Genomic DNA, 12,748 nt, shown 5'->3' with positions numbered 1-12,748 from the left:
CTCCACGTTGGAGAACCAGGACTCTTCTCCAGTACGTCTCCCTCATGTTATGTGTGTGATGTGTTACTCTCTAGCAACAATTGCAGACTTACAAAGGAGACCAACGGAAACCCATATAAACCAAAAGAGCTTCAAATCTTTCCTATTACTTTTGATCAGGAGTTGACACACTTTTTGTACAAAAGGCCAGTTAATAAACATTTTAGATTTTGTGGACCATATGTTCTCCATTACATTATCCACTCCTGCTACTAAGCAGCCATGGACAATATATAAATGAAGAGCCATAGGTTGTTGCAATAAACTTTATTTACAAAAACAGATGGCAGAACCAAATTCTACCCATGGGCCATAGTGTTGCTTTGTTTTTTTATACTTTTGCTTTAAATTTTATAAATAAATAAATAAATAAACACATAGAATCTCTATCGCTTCTGTCCTGTGACCTCCATGCCATCTCTATGAATACCGTTGAGATTGGTACAGTCTACTTTGGAGATCACTATCCTAAATGATTCCTGAAATTTAATATCATTTAACCCCTGTTTTCATGTGCCATAAATGAGTATCTACATGTTTTAGTTCTTAGAGGGAAAGACAGGGATCATAAAATAATCATGTGCATATTTCTACCACTGAGGTAGATAGCATAGCTACTTCTGATAAAATGCCTTAAACCACTTTTCACTTACTTGAAGATTTTCTTAAGTACAAAAACTACTGACAACAAATTTTTCAAGAAAAAGTAAGCTTACTAAGAGCTTGATTTTAAAAAAAGAATTAATTATTTTGGTTAATCATAGTATCACATCTTGCAAAACTGCAAAAAAAGATAAGAATTCGAAGGAAATAATACCTAAGATCATTAGAGAGAAAATTACAGACAACTATGCAGCATGAATAAATTAATTTAGCTCTATTTATCAAGAGAACCATAGATCCTGCAGTATTGCAGTACTTTCTGATACATGAGATACCAGAAAATGAATGCTGCAGCTATACCTGATGCATTCACTATTCGAGATAAAACCTGCCTTCTACTCTGTCATCAAGTTAGACTCTTAACTATGGAAGCTGTTCCCATTGCAACACTCAAAGGAATTTTAAGGCACTTGGGACTCTTCTCATTACAGTCTGTACATCTGAGACTCTATTGCTCTTGGCATTTTAAAGTCACCTTCTCTACTGTGGTTTGGAAGTGAAAAGTGAAAATCCACTTTCCTTTTGCTCCTGCTATCTCCTTTTCACAAAATGTACATTATCTGTCTGAGCATAAGATGCCTTTGTGAACTCAGAGTACCCCTTGGTGGTATTATAGGAATCTTTAACTCCATCTTCTCTCCCTTCTTCCCACTCCTTTGGTAAAGCAACACTTGTTTTTTATTGCAACATTTATTTTCAGTTTTCTTTTCCTGTTTGGAACTTACAATAGTTTAGAATCAGAATCATAGCATTTCTGCTCTAATTCTTAATTTAAAGCAATGTCTGTTAATAAAGTCAAGAAGAATTACAATGTACTTTTAGAGTAACTCCTTCATTCAAAAATATATCAATATTTTACAGATACTATCACAGAAACCCCAAATTGCTAAGAAGTAAAAGATTCTATTTTTCTACATTTCATTAAGATCAAGCCAATATAAATTAGCAGGTCTCTTAATTTTGAACATATGGCATACATTTTTATTCATATGCCCTAACTTTGAGGAATCCATATACATTTTTAAAACAGACATACTTAAAGCAGCACTTATCTATTTCGAAACTTAATTTGGACCTAAAAAATGTAAACTGGTGAAAGGTGAAAAAAGTTAGCATATGTTTTGCTATTTAAGTTCACTATCCACATTTTTAAAAATTTTAACACATAATTTTGAAGATAGGCTTTGGAAAATTTAATGTTTAAAATTGATCATTGTCTATGTAGTTTCACAAAGCCAGATGACATGGATAAGTGTGAAGATATTTGATGGAGGCACACACAAAAGAAAAGAAGTAAAATATGTCAAAATTAATCACAGTTGGCAGTAGAGAGTTAAATGTTGAGTTTTTATGCTTTCTATTCACATAGTTTAATCCCTGTCCTATACTGCAGACCTGGGTAGGGGAAAGAAGCAATTTAAATGGATGAAGTCAGAAAGTTACGTAGTAGAGAGACTTCAATGATTTCTCATAAGGGATGAGTAAAGGAAGAAAATACATTTGGCAACCCTTTAGCAGGAAGTCAACCCCTTTCTTAACAATAAACACTTAAAATCTGCATTCCTTTTAAAGTTTCCAAAGACCTTTAATAGCGACTATTTAATTTAATCATAATACAGTGAAGTGGATATTACAGATCCATTTTTTCAAGGGTGAAATCGAAGGTCAACAAATTGACCGATTTTTTGAAGTACATTCGGAACCCATGTTCTTTCCATTCTATTCTGTCACGGTGTTTCCTCAATTGCAGAAAACAGGAAAGACAAAGTCTCCAATTACCAACACCCAGAGTTGGGTCCCTTTATGGACCATTCCAGGAGCATCACCTGTCTTTGCAGTAAGAAGCCATGGTGTATGCCGCCTGAGTGTGAAGTAGTTGATTTAGAATGAGGAAGTACAGAGGTTGCAAAGAAAGTTAAGAGTAGCAAGAAGGAAACAGATACCAATGTTCAGAATACTTAGACTCACTAGGTTCTGTGCTCCAAGATGCCAGGGTTACTGTCTGCTTTATTTCTTGTGGAATCACCAATGCCTATTGCAGGGCCTGGCACAAGTGTTAAATGATTGAATATTAGTAGAAAAGAGAAAGGAAGTGAGTGTTGAGAGTAGTGGCACCATCAGGAAAGCATAGCACTGCTCAGCATTGCTGGGACTACATACCAGGAATAATATTTGGAGATTTTACCTAATTCTTTCTTCCCCACTCTCTAGGCTACATGTTCCTCCCACCAATCTAAGCAGCTAATACTTAGTTCCACCTGCAGGTCACAGAGTAAGAATCTTTACGCAGAATTGCAAAGGAAAAGGAAAGCGTCAACATTTGGATGAGTTTCAAAATAGATTTTGGGAACCCATGGCCAGCTTAATACTTTGGGAGAAAAGTATTTTGAGTTTCAAAAGCATAGGACTCAGGGCATCAGAACTCTGGAAGAATACGTAATTAATCAGAAAGAAATTGTACTGAGGGGAAGAGTTTGAGGAGAAAGCCAGAGGAAAAGAGGCTGGAGGTAAGGGAGGGAAGCAAAGGGACCAGAGTTCCTGCATGTGACTGAGAATGACCACTTTGCTCCACCTTCACAATTGGGCTAAATCCGAGGGTGGAGCTGGTGGTGGTTTGAAAAATCCCTGATAAATTTGGGGAATCAGAGATCAGGGGGAATTTATCCATTGAATTCCCAGGTAGGACAGAGAGAAATGGCAAGATTTACAAGTTCCTCTGTGACTAATCTGATAAATGATTCATAGAATAGAAATGGATGCTGGGTGAGTCTAGTCAGAAAAGCTTTAAGTACACACGCACACACACACACACACACACACACACATTTGCACGCACATGCACACATACACACAGATCTGTAAGATGTCATTTTCAGTGAGAAAATGTTTTTGAAAATTGGTTGGATTTAAAATAATAAGAAATTTTTGAGCATGAGAACTATTCCATTTCAAAGAATGGCAAAAAATTTTTACTAAGTGTCCAAGTACAGTAAGTTGCTTAAAATTTTATTGTAACCTGCATGTAGAAAAATAAACTGCTGTGCTCTTCTTGATTTCTATGCCACATAGTGCTTCAAGAATGACCCTATATTTATTAGGGAAACCAGGAATAGCCCATGGTTTTTCTGTTTTATTATTTTGAGAATTACAGCTAAGATAGCCTGCATACAAATATCAATTACTTCCTGCTTTATCGGTCCTAAAAGTTTATAGCTGTTTTTCAATTAAACAATAATCACTTTTTATTTTGAAAGAATAAGCAGATTGGTACATACAAGATATGTTTTATGTTACACCATTATCAATTACTTCATATTATAAAATATGTATACATAGGTACATTAAATGCAGCATTTATATTGTTCACATTAACAAACTGTTCTCATTTCAAAGAAAAATGATCTTATAATTTTTAATAACTTGAGGTTTTGTGTTTTTGACTCCATTGTCTTAACAAAGAATTTCATTGTAAGAGTTGGTATTCTGCAATTTAAATTGTGTTTCTTATAGAGAGACTGACACCCAGTACCATAATACCTATAGAAAAAGATAAAACATCAAAAATGTTCCCCAAAGTTTACTGCAAGGATTATCCTGGAGTCCTTTGTGATTAAAGAACAAGTGAATCAAAGTCATGATGTCTTTCTTAGCACTTAAAGAATCAGAGCAAGGAGATTGCTCTCTGAAACACTGCCAGAAAACAGAAAGGACTTGCTAAGGAGCCTTCGCTTTCATTACAAGAATCATCTTCATTTAAATTGTACATTGCCTACTTAGTCTCTCTATTCAGATATCTGCCAAAAAATAGCTGTCAAATTTGTCAAAGAAAAAAATAATGTTGGTAGCAAGTGCTAGAACCCTTAAAAAGGCTATTTTATATCAATAGCTTCTCTATTGGTCTTTATATACCACCATTATATACATATAAACATATATGTATAGTTTTAAATGAAAACTATACAAAATAAAATTATTGTTTTTTCAAAATGAAATAGTGGCAATACATTGCATTGATGATTTCTAAATACTCTCCAAACACGAATTGATTTTTATTTTTTTTTGCATGGGCAGGCACCAAGAATTGAACCTGGGTCTCTGGCATGGCAGGTGAGAACTCTGCCACTTAGCCACTGTGGCCCACCCTGAAGTGATTTTTAATGAAAGAAAAAATGCCCTACCCCTATTTTCTCAATCCAAAAGGTAAACACACATACACACTCATACAAACATCCTAGAAACATAGAGTTTGTCATAATGTTGACCTAAATGGTAGATTATAAGACTTTCCATCTCTCCAAACCTATGAGCTAAGTAATGATATAAAACGTTTATGTATCATTAATATGCTTCTATTTTTTTCCTGTTTTGAATTATCTAAGGACATTGAAATATGAAGATGGCTATAATTAAAGATATGAACATGGAATTGCAGAGTAGGAGGGTATTTTCAATAGCACTTTTACAGCACCCTCATTGGTTGATGACGATGATAAGGTCTAGTACAGGGAGCATCTTAATCCAATAGCGTGTATTTTTATGTCATTGTCAGACAGCCTGACTTTTAAAATCTATTTCTAGTAATCAAGGGAATACAAGAAGAAGGGAGAACTGTCTAGAAATGTGGGAAGCCATAATCTTGCAGATATATTCAGAGCAAATGAAAATGTATGTCCCTTATCAAAACAGGGCTATCATTGAGTAGAACTACATGGCATAGTATTTGGGACATTGGAAATTCATTCCATAAACTGAAACTTATCTCCTTTATGTAAAGCAAATAGGGAAAAGTTCTAAGTTAAAACACAGAAAAGACACCTAATCAATGTTGTTTGAACTGAAAACCCCATAGGTATGAAGTATTGAGCTTCATTAGTAATAGTATACAGGGAGCTGGAAGAGACCCAAGAGATGATCCAGTCCAGGGTTCTCAACCCTGGCATGATTCACGTTTTGGGCTGGATATTTCTTTGTTTGGGGGACTGTCTTGTGCACCGTAAGATGATTTAGGAGTATCACTGGCCTCTACCAACTAGATGCCAGGAGCACCCCACAGTTGTGACAACCAATAATATCTCCAGACATTGTCAAATATCCCATATGGGGCAAAATTGCCCCGCCTTGAGAACCACTGGTCTAACCCAATCCCCTCAGTTCACTCATGATGTCTTGATTTCACAAGGGCACTGAGGGCCTCTTATGAACCAGGCACTGTGCTAGGTACTTCCCCCAGAGAGGGAAGGAGCTAGATGATGGTTAATTCCACTGTTATGACAACAACACACACTTCAGAGCTCTTTTTGCAAGCCAAATTGCTGTAGCTTTCCTTTGATTCAATTATATTAAATGAATGAGGTCATCAGGTGCTGCTTGAACCTGGATTCCAAAAGAGGAAGGTGAAACTAGGCTCAACCTACAACATCCCGCAAAGGGATAATCCTTCGCCATCATGCAATTCATAATGGACTAATACTTTCTGGAAACTCTTTATCTTATGATTGAGAAAAACACCTCTATTTCTACTAAACTTAGGGAACTAAACATCATATGTATTTGCTTTTATTTGAGCAGGTAAAATATGCTAGACCGCCAAACTTTACTATGATAACAAGATAAAGATAACTGAGAAGACAGCTTCTGGAAAGCTATTTATTTGCTTGGAAAATGTAGTTTTCTATTTTCAAGGACAAATAATTTGAAAAAAAATTAAAGATCTAAAGGTTCAAAAGGCAGAGTGTACTTGAATGCATAGGCTACGATAGATGAACTGTCCTTTAGATGCTCATATTTTGGAATTAGAAAAACTCTAAAAAAACTACCATTTTTCCCATTCCTGAGGAATAACCAATTTTGAAATAGAAATAGAATAAAGCAAATTTCATTTTTTAACCCTTTTTTTCTATTTTCCATATGTTTATTGCAAGATATTGGCTTCTACAGTGTGGATTTCTCAAGAAATCTTTTATCTTTTTAATGAAATTTAAAATATATATTTCCTAGCTTTAGCTCTCCACTTCATTTTTTCTTCTATGTATTCTTTTGGTTGCTCTCTTCATTTAGATATATTGTTTACTCTGTTTAAAATACCTACTATAAGTTTTTTTTTTACCTTGGATTACAGAGAGGAAGAGAAAGTTCCAATTTCTTTTCACATAATTTATCTTCAAACTTTTCAAATAATACTGTAGTCTTTTCATTTGTCATAACTTAGAGTCTGCTCTAATCTCACTCACATTTACAAATATATAACAATTTTCCCAGTGCTTAGAGATTATCAAATGTTTCAAGCACAACAATATTAGCACTTATATTAAAAAAAAAATCCAGTTCTTACTATGCCCTCTGTTTTTGTTTATTAATGCTGCTGGAAATTTAATATACCAGAAATGGGTTGGCTTTTATAAAGGGAATCTATTAAATTACGAATTTACAGTTCTAAGGCCATAAAAATATCCAAACTAAGGCAGAGAAAGATACCTTGACTCAAGAAGGGGCTGATGATGTTCATAGTATCTCTGTAAGCTGTGAAGGCACATGGCAAGGTCTGCTAGCTTTCTCTCCTGGCTTCTCCTTTCAAACATCTTCCCGCAGGTTGTTTTGTTTCTGCATCTACAAGCATCTCTGTCTGTGTAAGCTCTGAAGGTTTTTCCAAAATAGTTCCCTTGTAAAGAACTCCAGTAAGCAACTCCACCTTGAGTGGGTGGAGACACATCTTCATGGAAACCACCTAACTAAAAGAACCTACAATTGGGTGTGTCACATCTCCAAGGAAACAACTTAATCAAAAAGATTTGGTGCAAAGGTAGTTCAGTGGTAGAAATCCTGGCTGCCATGTGGGAGAGCCGTGTTCGATTCCCAGCCCATGCATTCCACCACAACCCCCCCAAAAAAACAGGCAAACAAACAAACAAAAACAGAAATTCAACAAATGATGCTGCAATGGGGGATGCTCACATGGAAAAAGAATGAAATATGACCCCTGCCATACGGCAAACAAAGAAAAAAATAAAAGATTCCACCCAATAATATTGAATCAGGATTAAAGAACATGGCTTTTCAAACTTCCTTTATGTATGTATTCTTACTTACTTCCACTTCTCATGAGTAAAAGAAAATAGAGAAAGAAAATAGCATGAGCCCTCATTCTGACTGCTTTTCCTGAGTACATTTATTATTAAATATCTTCCAAATCATTTTATGATGGTTATGGATTTGAAAACCTCTATAGGTAGATAGGGAAGGAGGGGGCTATTAAGAGAGTAATACATTATCTAGTTTTACAAAAAACTGTGATGTATACTATAGGAAAAAACAATGCCAGAGTCATTTGACTGTCACTATTCACACATCTATTCACAAGCTGACTTGATACAATGTTCAAGGAGGTTTGGAACAGAGACTCCTATAAAGTAAAACTTAAGAATGCAACTTGTTCTTTCGAACAAATGAAATCTCCAATTTTTAATCATTAACATTTATTTTGCCTATTATTTGACATTTTTTTACCCCATTGCCTGCTCTTTCAAACTGTGATTGTTTAATATTTTTTGGATGAACCCAAGGTAGAATTTTTAAATTCTATTCTAACAAGACCTTGTTTTAAAAATGGGAGCATGTTTTATGTGAGATGTTCTAAAATGACAATGACCAATCCCTTTGAATAAAGATATGTAGGGGACATCGAGCTCATCAAATCATAGAATAGATCTGCATAAAACTTGCGATTATTTCACAGTAGATTGAAGTACATAGTCAGATACTATTACTCCACCAATTATTTTTTAAGCAACTAACACTTCAAACAAAATTAAGATAGAATTGCAAATAAGTCTTCTTTGTGTGTGTGTGTGTTTTTTCTTTTTAAGGTAGTAAAAATCTCTCAAGACTCTTTCCCCTACATAAGGTAGGTAAAGTGGAGCAGGAAAAGAAATCTTTCTTGGCACTGTAGATAACTACAAAAGGGAATTCCAATGCTATAGTTCCAATCTTCTAAACTCAATGTGTATACAAGGTCAAGAGAAAGCTAAGTCTAAAAAAGGGAGGGGGCAGTGGCAGGGAGAGATGAAATGCTAAATTTGAAGAGGTGAGCCCATCTGATTATATTTGGATTAAAAGCAAATATCACCTCTAAAGGACAAATTTTAAAAGGTAGAAATCAAGAAAACAAGTTTATCATATTGGTGATAAATTTTCTATTACATACAATACATATCCTATGTATATAAATAGTCTCTTATGTATAGTAGAAGAAAGAAAGGAAGGAAGGATAAAGGAAGGAATAGAAACAAAAGAAAAGAAGGTAAGAGTTAAAAAGGGAAAAAGAACGATCTCAGTGCCTGAACGAAAAAAACAATGGCATGGCCACACCTGAAGAATCCTTATCTATTAACCTTTCGAAAAGAAATGCAAAACTTAAAAGAATTTCAGATTCTCTCTTCTTAAAACAACCCTGTAATTTACTTTATCATTTCTAGACCTAAAATGCTAAACATTTTTAGACCAGAAACAATTTAGTTTTGTAAAAGGTTAGTAACGGTAAAAGAGCCTTTTATGACAGTGGAGAATGAGCCATCTAGATTGAGAAGAAAGGTTTAAAAAGTAATTTGTGGCAAAGCACATCATTCAGTATAAAAGACAGTATTGTTGGTTTCACCTCAGGGCAAAGATGGGCATTTTCCATGTAATATTAACACGTGGGTGACATAAGAAAATGAAGTAGAAGGTCACAGTTGAAATGTAACTTGATGAATCATTAGATCAAACTCTGAAAGTCACTGACATAATCATTAAAGTAGAATGTCAAACAGAGAGATTTTGGTAGGGAAAAGCGAGTCAGATTCCTATGAAAAATAATAAGAAATGAAAATACTATGATGAAGAAAATTCTCTATAATTATTCGTTTATGCTCTCTGTGAGGTGGTAAGGAGGAAATCTCTAAGTGGTCATATTCTCACAAAAATATATTCATTCCCCCACTGAAGCAAATTAGAAGGAAAATAAAATTTAAGAGTCCCATGTGCTGGGTAACCTTATTTCTCAAAGAAAAAAGAAAAAAATTCTGGTAAAATCAGATGAAATAATAATAGTCTCCCTTGAATTCTATTTCATACATTCGTCTAGGTCTTTATGAAGTTAATGTCATAGCTGATATCAGAGTTGCATTTCTAATTTATAAAGAAAGATAATATTTTTATATGACACCTATATAACTGAGGTTGCAATTGCTTTTCATATTCAGTTGTGAAACTTCCATGAAGAAATTACCTTCTTCTAATTAGATAGATCAAATGACTAGAAAACAATCAATATATTTTGCAAACTCCCAAGCAGTTAGAATAAACTAAAAATTATTTGTATCTTTAGTATCTTCAATCTCACCAGTGAATTTATTTTCCAACCCTCTATGTCATGTGGATGTCCATTTGACCAATCAATTCTGTTAATTATTTTCCAACTCTACCTTTAGTTATCAATAGGAATATCATGTTTCAAAGCATATCACTATAGTTCTAAATCCATATGTGAAGTGTGAGAATATTGTTTAATGACTCAGAGGGACTGCACAATTAATACACTAATAGATTTAAAGGTAATTTCAGAAAAGCATAACCTTCATTCTTAAGAGTTTTTTTTAAAAGTCCATGAACAATAGAATGGTGCTTCCTGGCCTATGCTAATTTGATGTAAAAGTTGTTGATTAGTAAGTCTCAATTACTTGATTATGCATTTGGTTCAAACTTTGCTTTTAGTACTCAGAAGCTGTTTCCAGGCAGATTTCAGTTCATTATCAGTTCAAAAGCCTGCCCAGTTGTACCTTTTTTAGCTACAGTAAAGACATTCCTGTCTGGTCTCATCATCTTTAGTGTCTGACATTTTGTAACAGAGAGTTTTGAAATCATATTTTATAACATTGAAGCTGCTCGGGGAAATTTATTGACTTAACAATCCCATCCAACATCTCCTGTCATGTGGAACTGTCCCCAGTACAAGGCAGATTAGTGAATGCGAGCTGCCTCAATTTGGCCCAACTGTCTGGCTAAAGAATTTTTCATTACATGGGTGGGTGAGATCAACTGAGTTTGGAACTATTCAATTTATTCTGTGACAACAGTAAAAGAGAACACAACAGTGACTAGAACCGAATTTGAGTGTACTCTCTTCTATTGAAGTTCTGATGAAGTAGCAATGCTGAGATTATACGTTTTTTATTACTCTATTTTGTAAGTAGGTATAAACATCTACACTTATGAGCTGTCTTTGATATCAGAAAAAATAAGTTCCTCTGCCTCCACTGTGGATTCTGGATACAGTGAGATAGTAGTTAGAGCTCAATGTAGAGTATATGCAGTTTCCCAAGTGTGCCGTACTGCCAAGTTTCTATTACATTTTTCCTCTAATGCAAGGTCAATGAATAAGGCCAGGGGATGTGTGGAATTAAATTAAAAACTGTATGCTGAACTTCTTCCTGCAGACTCCTATTTCTTCCCATGTTTTACACTCAAGGTGGGATATAAACAAGAATACATTGGTCAAAAGAAATTAAACAAAATTTTGTCAGTGGCAACTTAATAGTTGTAGAAATTTTCAAGCTTTCAACAAATTATCTGAAAACATAGATTTATGTTGTAACATAAACAGAGCTTTAAACTTGCTTCATAGTCAGGAAAAGCAATAAAAAATGGCAAATCCTTTTAATAAGAAAAATTTCCTGTACATGAAAATAGAATTTATCATTTCAGAAGACAGCAAATGGTGATAAATTATAGGTAAATTGATGTTATAAAAGGAATCTCATTTGAAGTAAACTGCTAAGTTTGATATTATAATGATACAAAAGAATGAAATTATTTTACAGCATTAGATCAGATTTTGAAGAATATAGGTTACATGGAAAATATATGAAATTTATTTTAACTGTTAACTTCTTGTTTTTCATCTAAGTACTAGATTATTTTTATAGACTTTTTTTATGATCCTGTACTGTCTTCACATTAAGCCTCTAACATATTAATGTTATGCAAGCAATATTTAGTCATTTAGATGGAAATACGTTTTCTTAACAGGAATTTCCAATTCTGTTATATGTGAAATTAATGAAGACAATCTTATATACATCAATAAGATTTTTTCATTTAATTTAGATGGAGGACACCATTTTATTCTATAAAATGATAATTGTCTATCATTTCCAATTATTTTCAGTGCCTTTCTTCTAAAAAAAAATCTGACATCAAAATTATACCTGTCTTCACAAAGTATATATAGATAAATAGAACATACTTACACCTCCATTTTATAGTTATAAAAACAATAGCTAATAGTGACAAATATTTATAAATTGCTCAGTGTCACAAAGCTAATATGTGGCAGATGCAATATTTCTTAGGTTTCATAAGTACGAATGTAATCTCAATTTTCAAGAATATTGCTAATTACTTTTAAACTAATTTTAAGAGCCTGTCACCTTATATTCTTTTAAAAATCTACTTTTTTATAGATTACAAACTGTGTAGATCTTTTATGTCCTAATTGTATCCAGAAAAGTTTCTGAACTGCTAACATTGCTTATCCATGTAATAGTATTTAAGATATAAAATGCAGAATCTAAGCCTATTTGTTGCCTTTTTTTTTTTTTTTCACATATGTAGGCACCAGGAATTGAACCTGGGTCTCCGGCATGGCAGGCAAGAATTCTGCCACAAAGCCACTGTCGCACCACCCTATTTGTTGCATTTTAATGAGGCAAATAAAGATGTAAAGTTTATCTTTGAAATAAGTTTTGTTGTTTTATCTTGCATAAATGTGTATTTTCAAATTTTTTTCCAAATTTTACAGAGCATCACAGGTAACCTTCCATTATGCCTACCCCAGTGTATGCAGTCCATAAGGGGAATGCAGTATACCTTTCTTCACACATAAACAAGATGAACAAAAAAATCTTTAAATGACTTGAACCTCTGTCCCCTAACGAGTACTGCTCAACCAAGGGGATTATATTATCTCTTCCATGTTAATACAAATCTGAACAATAAGACTTCTGCCAGCTGA

At 33.9% G+C, this 12,748-nt stretch overlaps 1 protein-coding gene across 17 annotated transcripts in view; it reads right to left on the bottom strand.

Annotated features, from left to right (window-relative positions):
- MLIP (muscular LMNA interacting protein) overlaps positions 1 to 12,748 on the bottom strand; it is a 285,799-nt gene that overhangs the window by 50,045 nt on the left and 223,006 nt on the right. The gene's annotated exons all lie outside the window — the stretch shown is intronic.

The sequence above is a fragment of the Tamandua tetradactyla genome, chromosome 5 (assembly GCF_023851605.1).
Source record: "Tamandua tetradactyla isolate mTamTet1 chromosome 5, mTamTet1.pri, whole genome shotgun sequence".
Classification (NCBI taxonomy): Eukaryota; Metazoa; Chordata; class Mammalia; order Pilosa; family Myrmecophagidae; genus Tamandua; species Tamandua tetradactyla.
Note: the sequence above shows the minus strand (reverse complement) of the source record. Positions and strands in the feature narration are given on the sequence as shown.